We start from the raw sequence: 19,812 nt of genomic DNA, 5'->3' as shown, positions 1-19,812 counted from the left end.
GAATGTGGATTCCAAAAATCACCAGAAATCAATACTTCACAAATTTTATAGCATTGCGACCCAGAATCATAAATTGCGGTCAATTGCTGCCCCGAGACAGCTACTGATTGTGACCACAGCGAATAGTTTGTCCGAAGATAACAATGTGTGTGTGAGTGTGTGTGATTATGGCAAAGCCTCGAGGGCTATCTGCCTAAGAGGAGGGATGCCTTCGTGGAGGACTTTCTAAGGGAAACTGGCTCGTATACACGTTACACATGGGGAAAACCACGAAAACGCCCATGCAGCCAGCCCGTTCGCGGGATTCGAACCTCGGACCGAACTACCAGTGTAGTGTTCAGCGACTTTACCGCTCGGCCGCTGGTGGGCCCCTGAAGATAACAAGGGAAAGCAAAAGAGAAGACTTAAGAAGAAAGTTATGAAACAATATTAAATAAATAAGTAGTAATTAATAATTTAAGTATTAAATTTATAGATAACTACTTGTTTTTGGTATAATATGTAATTAATAATCAGTAATTATATATAATTACAAAACAAAACAAAAACTTTAGAAGTTTTCGGGATTTACCAAAAGTTACTCATGACCTGCTGCTATTTCGTGCCCCATACTAAGAACTTCTACAACACAGTACTGTAATAAGAACAATATTTTAAATTATTATACAGTAAGTTGTTGAATCTTTGAAAATATATCACGTAAATTGCTTATTGTTTTAATTATTTGGCTGTTTAAATAGATATTTCGTCTGCAAAACAAAGCCAAGGTTCTTTAATGACTAACAAATTTTGTATATGTATGAGAAATAAGTCTTAACGTATGCTGCAATAACATTGGTTGAAAGTTTTCTTTGGGGGGGTATAATTTTTCGTAATCCTCTTTTTTCTTTTCTTTAGGAATCTTTGCTATGAATGATTTCTTATTATTCACCTTAATGCATATTGAAAAGCGTATTGTAGTGATGTTATTTTTACTTTATTAGGCTGAAAGCGATTTTTCAATCCACTGCCCAAGATCTTTGCAGAGTGTAATCGGTGATGAGACATGGCTGCACATTGCTCGTGCAAGTGCCTGAAATTTTCTAGCAGTCGTAACTAATCAGGGAAACAAGTGACGCGTCCGCATAGTCGATACGAAAGAATCAATCATTCTGAGATAACAGTTATTTTTTTAATAATTTTCATGAGAACCGGGTAGCGCTGATAATTTTATTGTTCCAAATTAATTTTACGAGCTTTATTTTATATACTATAATAAAAACATACGCAGGGTTCTTATTTTTAGTAATAAAAATGCGAGACAGCTTTTGAAATATAGCAGAAATTATTTTGTGAATTGAATATTCAAATGTAACTGAGCAGTTTGCTTAATTGTATCCTTGCATATTCAGATTTGAATATTCAGCGGATGAACACAAAGTAGTCAGTGAAGCGTATCTCTGATGCCGTGTAAAAAGAAAAAGAATAAAGTTAACTAATAATCAAAGTCACCATACAAGTTAATTGAAAGATAATCGAGGAGGGTGTTTTTGTGCGCAAGGGCCACAAAATTTGATAACCACGATAACCGGAATAAATATTTCTTTGTGCGGAATGTTTCTGATTTCTTTTTGTGCGGAAGTGCTAATATACTGTCTCATCCTTCCCATTCACCTTTTAAATATATTATTGGCTTCAATCATGGAAAGATTCTGAGATCGCCCGTGTTTCGCCTGGTTGGTTCTTTTAAAATATTTTGAAATCTAAAAAAAAATTTTTTTTTTTTTTTTTTTTGGGAGAAACTATTGGATATCGTTTAGTGGTTCTTGTGGCTATCAACCGCTGGGAGTTTTGACCTCTAGTTTGCGTTGTGCTCTGAGACCTTTGGCTGGAAATAGTAAATAATCGCTTTTGCGCATCTTAGATTAGTATTTAAGTTAAACAAACATGAAGATATTATCTTTTATATGGGAAATGAAAAAAATAAAATAAAATAAATAAAAATAAAAAAATAAATAAATAAATAAATAAATAAATAAAATGTGCGGAAAAGCTGTAAAAGTCGAGCTGGTGAGTTTGGGAGAAACAAAGACCCCATAGGAGTACTTGGGAGGCCTTCCTTAAATCCTTCTACCATGGGAAAGGACTGTATAATGAAGATTAATAATTTTGCGGAAACAAGAATACACCGATCTGAATATCGGAAGTAAATCTCAAAATTGCAGCTCCGGAAATTTTTTTCCCATCATATTCACGTTGACATTTAATTTATATTTTAATTTTGCGGCACTTCTCATCTTTTCAGCGAGGCACTTGCCTCACTCGCTTTACCTTCTGTACTACTATACCACGTGCTTCTTAAAAAGGTGACTGATTTTAGGGTTACATTGGTGAGCTTTTATGAAACTTCATAGCTCTGAAAAACTATCTGCCTTGTGTTATTTTATCCATTCACTTCTACACGGGTATGATTTAATATGAAGAGATATGAATTAACATGTGCATGGATATGATTTAAAGACCTGTTTAATAGTTACTAATTAATTAATATGATGTTATTTGTTGATGTGTACTAACAACTTTCTTTTTCTTATTTCAGCGTGACAAAGCAGTTCGTGTCTTTTGTATAACTTGGAGAAAGAAAGAAAAAAAAAAAAAAAAAAAAAAAAAAAAAAAAAAAAAAAAGGCGGCAGAACCGGGAGATAGTGTAATAAGTAAGTAAAAATTGTGATTTTTTACATTTTATCTGCTTACTATAGAAATTAATTAATCTTCAGAAATAATGTTAATGTTTTCCTTCCGAAAGTCAGAATCGAGCATTGATTATTCGAAAGTATTTTAATTCGGATATTAAGCATTCATTGACTAGATCTATAATTCTGCATAACAGTTTCTTAAACTTTGGGTCGCGACTTGCAGTAGAGGGTCGCCAAAAACTTAGCAGTTTTGATATTTTTTATTATAATAGTTTTATAATTACCAAATATTTTTACATAATGCATCTGAAAATAGATAAAGATAAGACAATACAGACAATAGAAAAACAGGCGTTTCGACGCATTTTTTTAATAATAGGAACTTTCATTTTACTTTAAAAATTAAAGACCTAATAACCTAAAACTGCAATAGTATATTACAGTACAAGTGAAGAAACTGATAGTTTCACTCACGCTTGTGTCGGTGATGGTGGCGTATTGAGAATACGGCAAAGCACACTAGGGCTATCTGCCTAAGGGAAGGGATGCTTTCGTGGAGGACTTTCCAAGGGAAACTGGCTCGTATACACGTTACACATGGGGAAACCACGAAAACGCCCATGCAGCCAGCCCGTTCGCGGGATTCGAACCTCGGACCGAACTACCAGTGTTCAGGTATTTTACCGCTCGGCCGCTGGTGGGCCCACGTTTGTGTCGGATTTGCGCCGTGCTTATAGGGTCCGACAAAATTTTTGGTAAATATCAGAGGGTCCACACACCAAAAAGTTTTAAGAAACCCTGCTGTATAATTTACATATAACTTTATTTGTCTGCATTATTCGGGGTTAGTTTCTAACTGTAATACACAAATTTAAATAAAAATACGATATTCATATATTTTTGGAGAATTGATCAAGATTTTCATATATTTAATCAAAGGATAAAAGGTATTGACGCATTTCGAAATAGTTTTAAAAATATTATAATTATTAATTTTAAACAAGTCTGAGTTCTTAATAATAGTCTTTGGCTTCTGTGGTATTGAATAAACCAATTTTTTCCCCTGTCTTCAAGTAGAAGTCTTCATTCCCCCCCAAAACGATCTGTAATCAGTATACTATGTTTTCTCATCTTGCCATTCTTTTAACTTTATTCAGCAGGATTCAAAATCAAAAGATGGCAAACGAAGTTTCAGTGTGAAGCGTACGATAAAGATGAAATGTGCCTGTCAATGTTTTGGGTCATAGTTCTGCTGAAAATAAAAATCAGAGGTTTACGTGCACTAATATTGAGCTTGGGATGGTACATCGTTTTGTCAAGTTCACCATGTATGAATATAAGTTTCTTTATATTAGCAATCTATACGCTTTTCTTCCCTAATTTGAATATCATCAGCTTTCGCATGAGATTTCTCCAAACGAATTAAGAGTGATCTTCGTGGAATAGCAGTGGGTGGAAAAAGTGTTAAGCTTTATTTGAATTATCTGTTAGGAAGACGGGTATCTTTTTCACCGTTTATTTATGTACAGCCTTTCTTCTACTGTCGATCTGTATCTAGCTAGTTCGAACAGTGGTCGAGGTGTTAAGATCATTGAATACTGGGAGTTCTTCCAGGGTTCTATCCCAAATGAACCGGCTGACTGCATGGTTTGTTGTCCCCACATGTAACGTGAGTGCGAGTCAGTTTTCCTTAGTCTTCACGAAGTCATCCTTCCTTTTAGACAAATAACCATCGTGTTCTTTGGCATATTATAGTAACCTAACCTGTAACTAGCTAGACGAATTATGCAAGGGGCAAATATTATTCAATGAAATGCCTTCCATTATATAAATCTTCGTTCAGCACTGTTGCAACTTTAGTTAGAGAAGCTTTGGATCTTTATTTCTTACTCCTTAACTGAACGAACTACCGTTCGCTATTCCTTTGCAGCCTCATTCGCTGGTTTTTGTTACTGCTATTCTTCTAAGATTCAGCATTATGGGAGTAATTATATAAGCTGGTTTATTTACCAAACTACAAGGTAGTTTAAAACCAAAAATTGCATTTCTCATAGTGAACTGACTGACTCTTATTAACTATTTTCCCAATTCAATACGATTTTAAAAATAAAGCACTTGATGCCTCAGAATGTGCACAACTGTCTTACTTTAGAATATGACCCGGGAACTATGCCGCATTTCGTAAATATTTCCAGACTTTGTAAATAAAGTTAACGTAATTTTGTTAGTTTATCCGGTCATGTTTTTGTGAACCCGGATATCCAATCAGATAAATGTGCAGATACTTGTGTTATCTAGTTATATCCAGTGTGAAAGAGTCAAGTCCGTTTGAGACCTGGTGTATAACTTTCAATGAATTTGCGAGGTATACCAAAAGACTGGTTTGTTAAAGAATTCACGGATTTCTATTCCAGCTGCGTTTCGTAGTTGGAAAATTGGCAGCGAAATTAAGTCATCTGTCGGATTCGGGAAGAAAAATGAAGTAAATGAAGTTCATTTGTATAAATATCATCAACGTGCCAATTTTTCCCCTGCAAATGGTGTAGTATATGCCAAGACGTCGTGTAAATTATCAATTACACGACATCAATTACACGACAAATATCAATGTAAATTATTACTGAAGAGCAATATTATGCAAACCGTATGTATTTATGCGCTTTTCATGAGCTAATCAAAATGATTTACTTTATAGCTTTGTATCAAAATACATCTTATAATTGATAAAATACAACTTATCATTAGAGAATTCGTACCTGTTTGTGTAAGAAAAGTTCATTGATTCGAAATAATTATTGTATCTTCATCAACTAAAACATCTCATTCAAATTAAACTTTATTGTCTCATGTAACTTACTTTTAAGTTCCCACAGTGCTTATGAGGAGAAATAGTTGTGTAACTAACTGTGTTTAATTAAAGAACATGAAAACGTTTCTTTTTTTTTTTTTTTTTTTTTTTTTTTCTCTCAGGGTCACTTAAAGTGAAGATGCCCTTCCCCCTTTTCATTCATTCATTCTTTTCTTTTTCTTCTTAGTCACGCGGATTTTTATCAGGAGCATGGAACTTATTTATAGCCGAAAGGAATTTGTACTGATTTTTCTGGCTGAGTCATAACAAGCTTGTAAACAAAGTAAGAAATGGGCTGGCAAAGTTATTATCCGGAGTTCAGAGCTCTGAAATAAAGTGATAGAATATAATTAAATGTTAAAGTTCGTGCGCAGTTTTTAAAAAGAATCGAAATTTTTTGAGGATAAAATACTTAGCATTTTGAAATAATTGTTTAGCATAATCTTTACGCTTGAAACTTCTGCCTTTTTATGTTAAATATTAAGAACTAGATTAGCAAATATATATATTGTGGTCCAAGAATGAAGAAATTTATAGCACTGCTGTACCGAAACTAGTATTACATTATTGAATTTGATTCGTATTTAATAATTTATTATTTTATCATAAAATTTAAAATTACCATTTTTTTTTTTTTTTTTTTTTTTTTAAAGCCAAAGCATGCGTGGGCTATCTGCCTGAAAGAGAGGTTTGGCAAGATTTGAACCTGGGTCGAACTTCCATGTCTAGCTCTTTCATCCATTCTCATTATATAATGGAACTGGATCAAGTTTAATGCGCAGCTTATAAGAATTTCGTTCGTAATTTTCCTCATTTCGTTTATGATAAGAATATGCATTTTTTAATTTGAAAACACAGAATTTTGTCTCTGCTGATGAAATGCTTGCTGTCGTATAAATGCTATCGCTAATTGCCTTAAGTCAAATTCCGAATAACTGTTACTACTAAGAAAAGCGAAATTATTTTATTATGGGGTTCGGTGTTTGTAATTTATCTACATTACTCCCGCTAACCAAGTATTCTGCTGTATATTGTAATTTATGTACCTATGTTTCCAGATCAATAACTATCGGTACTTGTGTATTATCCTGTCGACCTTGAAAGTCGGCGAAGATCCCGCCACTGTTGTTCCTACGGATTTCTTAAACAATAACACCACTTTATTTTATAAGCAGTCAGTATTCGAACCCGTTCATTTTTGCGCTTCGTAAAAATGCTTTCGTCGATTTCTGCTATCTTGTTAAGGCTTCCGATTTTACTGGAAATTATGCTTAGAACGCCATAAATACAAACTTCCCGTAGGCAGTTGTTTCAATGGGGGCGTCTCGAAAGCGGTCAAGAGGGAGACATTGACGATAATTGCGAAGGGGGAAATAAGCAGTCATAAGGGGAGATATATCGTAAAAGAAAAGTGTTTTTAGGTCTAATTCAGTATCAGTATATCAGGAATAAAAACTTGAATGGAGCTACAAAGTTCTCTATGCTTCACTGTAAGTCAGTAATGTATACAAGGATGTACATAGTGCTAGAATGGAAACAAATTATATAGGATGCGAAAAGTTTTGAGGTTAAAATTCCATTTATTTTAATTATTTATTTACTATATTGATTTATTACTAATTATAATGGATTGGAATGTTTGAATATGAATTAGCTGAATATTTAAGAAAAATATTTTGACTGCGAGAATATAAAAAACATTTTTGGAATATTTGCTTTCTTACAGAATGCAGATGAATTAATTTTTACTCAATGAAAATCAAAATTTAGTAGCTAATTAATCTGTCCTCTATCGAGCACCTTAGTTCAGTGATCCGTATGATTGTGCCCTTTTTTTTTAAAAAAAATTTAAGTGCTTCAAGAATAATTAGAAAAGGACTTAATTCTCTTCTTACTCTTAAATTCCTCATTAAAAAAACTGCATTTTCAGCTATAATCAGGTGAAATAATTCTCTAAATATAATTCAAAGCATAAAAAATAAGGTACATAAAACGGCTTGGAAATGGAACTGCACTGAGATTCTCTTTAAGAAATATGGTGAAGCTTACAAAAAGTCTACGAAGCGAAGTAATTCCGTAGAATATTTTCTCTTTATGATTAAATTGCACTCAATTATACTTTCTTTATAAACGACATGTAAATATGATTTAATGTATATGTGTGGATGTGTGTGTGGCTCACTAGCGGCTGAGCGGTAAAGTCGTTGAACCCTGGTAGGTCGATCCGGGGTTCGAATCCCGGTGAACGGGATGGCTGTATTGGCGTTTTCGTGGTTTTCCCCATGTGTAACATGCATACGAGTAAGTTTTTCTTTAAAGTTCTCCACAAGGCATTTTTACCCTTAGGCAAATAGCCGTCGAATGCTTTGCTATAATCAAACAAACCAGACCAAACAATAAATATATAAATATGTAGCTTAACAAACTGCTATATTTTATGTATACTTATAAAATAGTATATAAATATATATAATTATTAAAAGAAAGGAAAAGTCGGATCTTAATTGATTGTATATAATTTAATCCCGATGAAGGACCTAAACAATTCTTAATAAAAATAAGTTATATATTTATGAAACCTAACTAACCATTTATATTGATATTACGTAAATATACGTATGGTAATGAACACTGTATAATAAAGATATTTTTCTTTGATATTTTATACTTTGTTCTATATTTTGTTCCGTTTACCTAGATATATATAATTTTAAGGATTCCATATTAACTGCTACATATAAAACCCAAAAGTGCATCAATAATGTATTTTTCAGTATTATTTAACTTCATTCTGAAGAATTTTCTGCAGTCTAGTTTTCGTTATTTTATTCATAAGTCTAAAATAAAAACAGTTATTGTTTATATGTCATTAGAAAATTAGCCAAAAAGCAGCGACCACAATGTAATTGAAAAACAGTCCTTAGACGTGAAAAAGTTGAAAGCCATTTGGGTTATGAGACTATTTTCTCAGATACTCAGCTACTTCGCATACATGTAACATAGCATTCGAGATGAAAAACTCAATATTTACTGCAAATTCATTCATGTAACAAATATTTGTCTTTCTACTCCTATGGCTTTAAAAAAAGATGTTATTTTCGTTCAATAATACATTTTCGTTATTTTTGTTCAATAATACAGTTTATCGTTCAATAATACATTTTCATTGTACAAAATTGCATTCATTCGAAGAATTCAATTTGTATTTTCCTCTGTATAAAACTGAATGTAGAGAAGTTAGATGTTTAAACGACCCCCACATTTTCTCAAGATCCCGAGCAAGATTATTGCTTCTTTTCAGCTCCCCCAGTGAAAAAAAGGGTTAAAAATTTATGACTTGACCGCATGTAGGCTGATTTCGTTTCAATCCTTTAACGGCCGTTCTCACTGGAGTTTATCTGAGCTAACTAACGTAGTCGACCCATCTCCAAAACCAGATTTTCCCCATAGGGCAGCTATTTGAAAAATCTGAATTGCAGGCACAGCGGAGCTAGTCGACACATGGAACCGACTCCGTTAGCTCAGATAAACCCCAGTGGGAACGACGCTTTACTGTTCTGTTGGCCATAATTCAGCTAACCATAACGTGTCCTCATCATGCATACTTTCTTTTCTATGGTGTGATCTTATAAATTTAAAAAAGTGATGGATTTGATGACTATCCGCTTGCTGTTTTGTAGAAAGCAGGTCCCACATTTTAATCATTTCTCCCCCCCCCCAAAAAAAAGGCAGGGCAAAAAAAAAAAAAAAAAAAAAAAAAAAGTCGTTCAGACTGGGATTTATCTGAGGTAACGGAGACAACTGACTTAACAGACCTATCTTGTTAAAACAAACTTTTCAAAAATACTGCGCCTTCAATGTAGACGGATGGGAGGCAAATATATATTCATAAAACTTTTATTTTTATTTAAATAAACGTTTTATGTATATTTTATTTTTAAATACATAAAAAGTTTAGCGTTAATAAGGAAATATTGTATGTGTGTTATATTCTATTTCTGCTTTCAGTATAACTCTGCTCCAATTATATACTCTCAATTAAACTCGGCCATTGAAATCTTTATATTTTGTGCAAAATAATTGAATCCTTTTAATATTTTTAGGATACTCGTTAGTTTTGCCGTCGACCAGCAATTAATCACCAAATTTAGCGGAGTCTTTCGCCAAACCATACAATAAACCCAAAACCGCGAAATAAGAACATGGAAATTTTTTTTTTTTTTTTTTTTTTTTTCGTTCATAAGAAACTTTCGATGCTTTCCGATCATTCACAACCCCACGATAAATCCCCAGTGAGTTGTCAATTTTATGAATTAACGAAAGAAATTTGTTTGACTACTTTATGGTTGGTAGATACCATATTCCATTCAAAAATAAACATTATAAATGAAACATTTTATAAGAAGTAAAAAATTTCATTAGGGGTGGAGGATAAAAACAAAAATATGTATAACATATTTACAGTTTACAGCCGGTGAATACTATTCAACGAAATAACAATTTTAAATATTAAAAGTGCTAATCCACGTCTCCTCGTCTTGTTGCAGTTATAAAAACAGTTTAGTGACAGGATGTAGAGTAGCATTTTTTTTTTTCCCCCCTTGCAAGAGTTCGTGCTTACCATATGTTTATCTTTTAGTGTGTGCAGTTTTCTAAATCTTTTATTTTTCATGAAATCCTTAATCTTCTTTCTTGGGTTAACCTTAAATAAGTTAGTTTGTTTTAATCTAGTAAAGCATACGGAAGCTATATGCTTAAGGGAAGGGATGCCTGGAGGATTTTCTAAGAGAAACTGGCTCGTAATAACGTTACACATCCAAAATCCCATGAAAACCAACCATGCATCCAGCTCCTTCCTCTAATTTGGAACCTTGGTCGAACTGCCAGAATTCAGTGGTCTTAACCACTCAGCCACTGGTGTGGCCTGTTCAAATTAATTCTTTCAGAAGATGAAATAAAATTAGTCAATAAATAAAATAAAATTCTCAGCAAGACATAGTGAAAAGAATTTACTCTGAACGACAGTCCAGTTATTTAATGGAAGATAAATTGCAAGTACGCAACGCTGAGTTAAAATTAATATATATAATATATACAGAGAAAATTTCAGTTTTTCTATCTTTAAAAATGTTATTTAACTTCTTAAGCTAAAAACAGCAGTGGAATTTACATAACTAAAGTTAATTCATATTTAATACTATAAGATTTGGTGACACTCGCAGTATCTGAACAAATATATGTGGTCTGATGTCTGCTAGGCATTCAAACTGACCCTATTTCCAATAGTATCTGAACAAACAACGATTATTCTTATCCGAATCCATTTACAGTAATAGTATGATTTCTCCCCTTCCTATTTCGTTTGAGCGCACCAGCGGCCGAGCTGTAAAGTCGCTGAACTCTGGTAGTTCGGGCTGAGGTTCGAATCCCGCAAACGGGCTTTTCGTGATTTTCCCCATGTGTAACATGTATACGAGCCAGTTCCCTTAAAAAGCCATCAACGAAGGCATCCTTCCCTTAGGCAGATATCCCTCGATTCTTTGTCGTAATTACACCGTTTCTGGAACATTTGCATTAGAATCGCACTGTAAAAGACATTTTACTGGAATCCACAGCTGCATCATACACTGAGTTTTCCATATCTGTTGCTGAAGACAGTCTGAAATTTTTGACAAAGTGCTTGATCTTTCTTAAATTGAATCACGCGACAAATTGTTACCCTGGAGTTGGCAGCTTTTCAAGGTAGGAGGTTGAAAATCCCTGCCCCCTCCCTTCCCGACCGTCTGTCTCGGCTCAGCGATCGAAGGGAGGCTATAAGACTATTTATTTTCTTCTTAAAGGAGTGCGAGGACTGGAGAATTTTAAGTTAACCATGCAGTTTTATCAATAATTTAAAACGCATTGAGAATGAGAGTGTCTGAAAAGCTGGACTGGATTTGAATTACGGGACAGCACGCGAGGTCTATCTCCCTAATGGGAAAGATTACTGCATAGTGGACTTTCCAAAGGAAATATTTCGTATTCACACGCCGAGAAAACCATGAAAAGTTTCATGCAATCAGTTGTTCAGTGGGATTTGAATCTTGTTCGAACTAGCAGTGTTACCGCTTGCAGTAACGCTCGCTTCGGTCTTTTAAAGGATATATTCCCCATCAACTTCTTTAGGTAGAGAATGAAATTTGAAATTTTGAAAATTAACTAGAATTTTCATATTAATATATGAGGTATGAAGAGAAAAAATAAACTATAAGGATAAAAAAACTGGGTGAAAATTTTCAGTTTATCTGCTTATTTCAGACAAGTTATATTTTTTATTTTAATTTTCTCAAGGTGAAACATAACATTGAAAAATAAAGGTTACAAATACATAGAAAGAATGAATATTGCATATTATTTTAATCTGAAATCTCTTGTTATATTTCCTATTTCACTCAATTTATGTTGGGCTTCTTTCTAATAAATAATAATCATGCTATTGAAATGTTCTCTAGTGTCTTTCATCGGATACTGCTTTTAGTGTCTTTAGTTTCATATTGTCTCCTACAGAATATTCTACTTCTAAACGCAGTTATAAATCATCTAAATTTCGTATTTCCTTTTGCAGTCATGTTGCCGACGATCATTGGATAGTGTTTTTCTTCTTCCTACAGTAGCTTATTTTACTATATATAAACTTTCAATACCATACTCAATTTGCGTTGTGAGATTGACTGTCTTCCAGTTTTAAATATCGCTTTGTGATTTTAACTTAAGCTGTTTAACGGTTGATTTTCGAACAGCGCTATTATGAATTACGCCCAGTCGAGCCAACCTAAACATTCACACTTCAAAATCTAATGAATAAAGTTGCATCGACCATAAGACAGGCGTTATCGTAGTCAGCTAAAAGCAGTCACACAACAATCAACTGCAAGATTTTTTTTCTTGTGTTTGATGTGTGATGGTAAAACGATTCTTTTCTGCATAAAGCTGGGCCATTCCTCTTCCTTTGTTATAATTTTCATTAAAAATGGTTATTAATGATTTTGAAAACTAATTGCGAAAAGAAAGATGGATGCTTTTGAATAAATAAGTTTATATTAAGAAAATTCATTTGTTTCTAAAGTTATGGTTCTTTTTATGATGACCAAATCTTCTTTTGTTTCCTTAAATTATACGAAATTAACGATCCAGTCCTACAGTACACAGAAAAGGTTTTTGCTGATGTTTATTTATTTGTGTCCACCAGTGTCCGAATGGATAAGACTGCTGAACACTAACAGTTCGACTCGGGCTCGAATCCTGATAAAAAGGATTTGTGTCGGCTGTATAGGCGTTTTCGTGGTTTGTGTGTAACGCGAACTTAATTGCTTGCTTTCCTTTAATTAAATTAACCAACAAACGATTATTGTATTTTTTGCACAGCTGCACTCTTTCAAGCATACATAATAATTACACTTTTTAGTATTACTAGCTCCAGCTTCGTCACCTTGGTCTGTTGGTATTCTGAAGGGTTATAAATACCGCTGAATATAAGAAATCACCAAGATTGTAAAACTAAAACTAATTAAACTTCTACGTATGCAGAGTTTGGATCCTGGGTTTTGCCAACATCGCCATCCTGGTGAATTAGTCCTCAAACTAATTGTTTAAACAAACTTGTACTCATTAATTAGCTTTTCAGCGAGAGTCCATATCAGAAGATCTAAGCCATAAAATGTGAATTATAAACACTGATTTCAGGATAAGCAAAAGATGTGAACCTGCCAGGTACCAAACAAGGTAGCACCAAACAACTGCTTTGATTAATCTATATTTTTTCTATTGCAGTAAAACGTCTTAAACTGGGCATCTGTCAACGGAGATCTATGTTAAACGAGGCGGCAATCATTTAAAAAAGTAATTGGTGACATTAGAAAGGATATAGCGAAAATCGGAAACAATGGCGAAGTTTATCAGCGAGTAATCTTTGGGCTTTTCTTATCAGTGATGGGTCATTTAACGCCTTTTTTATTCTGCATTGTGATAAAAAATGCGGTTTACTTGGGTTAAAAGTGAGTGAGAATTAATTCGTAGGCATGTATGAAAGGATAGCGTTTGGGAATACATAAATGTAGAAAACAGTGATCGATATTTTCAAGGTTTGAGTGATAAACAAAAAGAAATCCCGAAGTATATTTGAAATTAACAAAAACTGCTGTGATGCTGGAGATGGCGATGGAACGAAAAGTGTGAAAATTAACCATCGTTGTTTTGGTGTATTTCAGTTATGGAAAGCACACGAAAAGAGATGTTGGATCCTGTAGTACTGCTACACATGAGGAAACCCAGGAAAATTTCCATGCAACCAGTCCGTTTGTTAGCAGTGTTATCCTGGGGCTATGCTGCCTAAGCTGTAGTTTCCAGAGCAATTACAAAAAGGCGGATGCTTAGAATGAATGGTACACTCGGCCCCCGTTCTGCTAGGCCGACTAATGAAATTTAAATTGCGTTTTTCATGCCTCGAAAGCGCGACGTAGGATATATATTAGATTTATATAGAGCATTGTTCAAACATAGGTGGTATTTTGTCACAAAATCGGATTTTTTCTGAAATGGCATAAAGATTTTTTTCCAAATATTTCGATTCTGCCACTCAAATTATGCTTAATTCATAAGTTTTTGTAAATTTCGGGGTGAGAAACTTAACGAAAAATTTAATTTATCGTGGTGCACTTTTTTTCCATTTGCGCCGAGAATAATTCACTTTACGAAGTTCTTAATTTATTGAATTTTGTTTGGATTGAACCCAAAATATCGAATCATGAAAAAAGGAAACAACAAAATTAAAAAACACAAAGAGATTAATAAATATATGCCAAATTCAATTAACATTGTGAAGCTAAAATTTTGAGAGCTAATGTTTTAAAAATTACTTGCGCGATTTTTAAAAAACTTGGCACTGACATAATTTGAGTCATAGGATCGAAATATGGAAAAAAAAAAAATAGATATGCTATATCAGAAAAATTCCGATTTTGTGTCAAAACACCTATGTTAGAACAGTCCTATATATAATCTAATATATGTTAGAACAGTCCTATATATAATATAGTCGCGCTTTTAAGGCATGAAAAACGCAATTTAAATTTCGTCAATTGGCCCAGTAGAACGGGAGATATAGAACTGTCCCCCCTTCCTCTTGTGTGTGCGTGCATGAAATGTGTCCCTGGTAGAAGGCCTTGAATAGTATAATAAAGATAAGAGGTGCTTTGCCTCTGCAGCAACTAGAGTCGTGTTTTGACGTGTGTGACGTGTTTTAACATTTAATCTCTAACGTAATTTAGAATCTCAAAAATTGAGAAAACTGTCGCTAGAAAAAAAGGAGTGTTTTTAAAAGGGATTGGATAATCGAAAACTCTAGTAACCGAGTTTTCGATTATCCGAGATGATTAGAACCCCGATTACTTCAAATACTCGAGGTTCTAGAAATGTGTCTGCTATCTGGTTAAATAAGGCAAAGCATTCAACCACAAAGTAAATCAAGGGATTATTTTCGTGGGAACTTTTTGCTTTACGCCCGAGTGAAACAAAACTTCGCTGGCAGCTCATTCGGCTGCTGACAGCTGAATAGAGAATGGACTGTGAATGTTTCTTGTCGCTCAATCACTTATTTAATATTACTTAAGGTAGATATAGTAAAACTCTCAGTAAAAACTGCAAGTTTGTAGCTTGCATTTTTACCTACACTGGTAGATTATTACGGCGCTTTGTAAGACATGTAATGATTAATCTTGGTAGTTCGTAGTTTCTGTTAAAATTACGCACATTAGATATAAAAAAGTGTACAAGATAAATATATTGAAACGATAGCAGTGCTAAGCACAATGACAAGCATGCGTGTCCAGCTACATTTTTCTGTGTTACGCGTTTCAAAGCATTAGGATTTTATATTTGTTGTGAGCATAGAGATCAGTGTGGTAGAAATGGAATTCATTTTTAGCATGCGTCACTTAATACGTAGTACCTTTTTGACAGGCTGAAGGAACTTAATGCGCACGGCACGGAAATTACGCATTGGTTTCTAAATAAATTTCTGGAGATAATGAACAAATTATAAGTTGCGTTATTTTCTTGCCTTTTTAATTTTCACGTTTTTATTCCGTTTTCATTCACTATTTCATTCCGTCTGACATGTATCTTGAAGCAGTGCTCCTTAAAATTTTTAGCGTCGCGATCCACGTGTACGTGCGGTAAGCGTTCTAGTAGTGGGCTACGAATATTTAAAGCTGAAGAACAGACTTTAAGGTCATAAGTTGGAAGCTGACAAAACAAGAGCGGAGTGGTTGAAATCCTTATCTCTTATCTGACAAAGGCATAATCTCAGTAGCCTGTTAGTCTTTGAGCTGGAAGGATGTTTTTCTGAATGATCACCCAAAGTTATTTTCATTTTTATTACTTTCTTTAAGAGGTAAGTCTTCAACCAGTATTTTGCCCCTTTGAAAGTATATTGTGATTCGAAAGAAAGAATTCGTAAATCGCGGAGTATCCTAAGAGAAAGTTTGCCTTTTATGACTAAAATATCTTTCTTTTTTGTTTGTTTGTTTCATCTACAGGAATTCAGCAGTTTACTTTAACATAATAGTTCTCTTTTCGAAGGTGTGTAGAATGAATTGTAAATTGCAGTTTTATTGAAAAACTGAGGAACCGTTTCTGATAAAACTTTGAAATTACTGGAAATAAAGCAATGCCCAAAAAACTGTAAATTCTTTTGCTCGTTTAGAAATACATAATAGTACGAAAAAAAAAAAAAAAAAAAAAGTTAGAAAGTTTTTCTTTGGCAATCAGAAACGTGTTTAAGAAATGTTTTGGCGCTTTTCTGTTACGGAGCGCCAATCGTGAAATGTGCCGCAGAGAGACAAATTTGGTAGATAGCCGATTTATATCGCATTATAAACCAACTGTGCATTAATATAATAGTTGTTCTTTTCATGAAGCTTTATGTATCATTAGGATTGTTCCCATTTACTTAAATTTCGTGCCAATGTTATATGTCGTTAACAGAAAAGTACAAATTTTTATTTGAATTTTATCTTTAAAATATCAGTACTTAATATTTTTACTGTTGTGTATTTTTAGATGATCAGATTCATACACATTTTTTTGAAAAAATGAAGGGTTCAAGTTTGGAAAACATACCTTTTTAGCAGTTAAATGGCTAGGTTCCATAGCATTTTCGCCAGGTGAAAGGTAAAATGCCAAAGTGTTTCCCATAGAAAGATCCTCCCGAAGACATCCCTTCCCTTAGGTTGATATCGAGTGCTTTCGTTCGTTATTAACCTTTCGATTAACCCTTCTTGTTGTGTGCATGCATCACTGACCGAATGAATGAGATTACTAAGCAACATTAATGTAGTTTCAGGTACAATTCATGAAGCGTAGAATGGCGTAGTGGTTAAGACCGCTGAATGCTGAGAGTTCGACCTGGTTTTGATCCCAGGTGAACGGGCTGGCTGCATGTGTTTGGTCTTCGGGATTTTTCCCATGTGTAATGCAAATACGAGTCAGTTTCTCTAGGAAAAATTTCCACAAAGGCATGCCTTCCCTTGTGTGGTTTACTACAATCGAATTACCTAAACTAACCTTGCATATGGAACAAGTTTTATGGATATCTCACAGCACGTAACGAAAATATGAGAGAGTTACCGTTAAAAAGTTCTCCGCGAATCCGTTCCTACCGTAGTATTATTATAGCGACTAATTTATATGTTTTTTTTTTTTTTTTTTTTAAATTCTGAAATTATTCGCATTTGATTGCTGTTAATTGCGTTGTCTTTAGGAAGATGCTTTGAAGTACTATTACAAAAATTTGACCTCGATGCGCATGTTTTAAACTTTTCTTGTCAATTGAGTAATTTTTCTTTTTGGCTTACTTTTGCAATTTTTAAATTGCTTCTACACTCACGAGGAGCATCCGGTGTTACTATGTTAAGCAGCAAGATCCGGCTATACTGCGCCTTGCGTAGAATTCCAGAAGAGCAAGCGGCATTTTCTTTCTATCTATCTGAACTCCCAACTTGATGTGTTGCTGTCCCCCCAACTCTTTCGCCCTTGCTAGTCTTCCTTCTCTTTCTAATGCGTCATAATACGGAGCAAGCTTAAAGCGATTCATGGAATGATAATGAAAGGAGACGTTTTCTGAAGACAAAAGCGTATGGGGTGCTTGCTTCGACCGCATTAGAATGTCTCTCTCCCACTGTTAGGCGTGAGAAAGGAGTTACCCAAAATATTGCTAAAAGAGGGAAGGGAGAGATGAGGCTACATGGAGGAGAGAAGCAGAGGAGCCAACTGGAGTCAATCAGAGGTTTTCCCTCGTATGAAGGAGCTGTTACAGCCGAAGCGCGGAGTTCCATGTAATCTGATTTTGCTTTTGCTTTTATTTCACTACAGATTCCTTTCGCCAGAAGCCAGTTCTGTACTTTCCCGCCCTCCGTCTCGATACTACTTGGTAGGTAACTACTATTGGAGAATTCTATATTTTCTCCTCCATGACATTTGGTAGGTAACTATTGGTGCATCTCAACTGCAGGCGGCAATTTGATTGAAATTACGAAAACGCGAGAAAAAATTAGAGAATGGATTTGCTGAGGTAGTATCCGCCGTCTTTTTCATACTTTACTTTTTGAGCATGTGCTGCTTATGAAAAAGAATATGTGGGAATTTCGTTGATAGGGAATAGTTCAGTGTTTTATATGTAATGAAATACACTGCCAACGGTTCTGGAAGCTGGTTGAAAGAATTTTAGCAGAGTAAGTTTCTCACCTAATAACTGTTATATCTCCTACAAGATGAAAGTATTTTGTTTTCATTATTATGTTTTTCTGATTTCATTGGAGGTCATAAAAGAAAGTTTTAATCAATCATTTTTAGAAGTTAAAAGAGTTCTATAAAAATATTGAAACTTAATTGGAGTCGAAATGTCAATACAGATATGTGTCATCCATGTTAACTTGGTGATCTGTACTTCATTCATAAAGCAAACCGAACCTCAAAGGTTATAACTAGTAGTTATTCCTGCTAGGAAATTTAAATATTTGGAATAAAGTGTGAATGATTACAAAATAATAATTGAAAAACACACTGAAATTACCTGTTTACATAATTTTCATCAAGTAAACTGTTAATTGATTTAGTAACATTTATTAAACTTTGACTTCAGGCTATGAAATGTTAAAGAAATATAATTCTTCATCGGGTTTTTAGGAATAGTTTCTTTTTTTTATCGGGAATGTTACTATTTTTGGACATTGTTTTTAGAAAACGTGTCTTGTAAGGGCTGGTGATATATTCTTATTTTATTTGACATTTCAGGTACATGCAATATAAATTTAGTGTAAAGAAGTCTCGAATTAGACCTATATTAGAAGGCACATATCTATTGGAGGGGAAGGTGTTTTTATTCAAACTGTCCATCTAAACATTTAATAACTGCCAAGTTCGTGGGTGAAGGAAATCTGTATGATTTTTTTCGACCGTTTAACTTCTAAAGCCGAATGTGTTCTTACGTAAGTATTTATGCATTCAGAGACATAATCCGTAATATATTATTAACGGCTTCCCCCAATTATTCTACTCAACTCAACCGTTCTTCCGCTGGTCTACGAGATCTTCCTTTCATCTGTGAACAGACGCTATCTTCCAACCCATGGTTCAGTCCTGTGTACTTGAAAGATGAGCATGAGTTAAGATGCCGGCGGAACTCTTGAGGAAAGAGGAGTCACTTCTGGAACAGAAACCTCGTTCTGCAAGTTCTTTGCCCTTGAGGGAGGCGAGGCAGCCCACACGTCTCGTTTGTGGCAGGCCAAATGTCACAGGCTGGGGAAAAAGGCCAAGAACGCACAGACAGAAAGGAACGACTACGCCTCCAGTTATGCCGAGATGCGTGGCATCAACATTTGGCAGTTTTCACCCCCCATGCTAAACCCCTGTAAAAAAAAATAAATAATAGTGCATTCTGAGAAAGCTCTTTTAATCGACTTCTTGGCGTGGCGGTTTGTATGGTCTTGTCCCCCCCCTTTTTTGACTTGCATACAGGTTTTTGCGAAGGAAGTGGTTTTGACTGTGGTTCATCCTCTGGGTTATTTTCTTCTATTTAGTTTATTCATTTTCATATGGAAGTGATCCAGTGGGTCCTTTAAGTTACTTTCTTGGTAACTGATTGCGTTTTAGACAGTGTTTGAATATGTCAAATGAAATTGTAAACAGCAGTACTGTGTTTTCACTGTGTGTATGTAATGGCATGTTTTAGATTTTTTAGAAAACTTTTTTGCG

The 19,812-nt window shown here is 34.4% G+C and overlaps 1 protein-coding gene across 5 annotated transcripts in view; it reads left to right on the top strand.

The window, feature by feature from the left end:
- Window positions 1-19,812, top strand: part of CtBP (C-terminal binding protein) — a 181,936-nt gene that overhangs the window by 81,826 nt on the left and 80,298 nt on the right. For 4 of the 5 annotated variants that reach the window (XM_085807541.1, XM_085807542.1, XM_085807544.1 and 1 more), the window contains exon 2: window positions 2,579-2,693. The gene's annotated coding sequence lies outside the window, so the exon portion shown is untranslated. Of the gene's footprint in view, window positions 1-2,578; window positions 2,694-15,812; window positions 15,953-19,812 lie in introns of those variants that run through there. The other variant, XM_035354207.2, reaches the window with a different exon arrangement.

Source organism: Stegodyphus dumicola, chromosome X1, assembly GCF_044657685.1.
Source record: "Stegodyphus dumicola isolate Sdum_Otavi_A_Nest chromosome X1, ASM4465768v1".
NCBI lineage: Eukaryota > Metazoa > Arthropoda > Arachnida > Araneae > Eresidae > Stegodyphus > Stegodyphus dumicola.
This window is presented reverse-complemented; position numbering and strand designations above follow the sequence as displayed.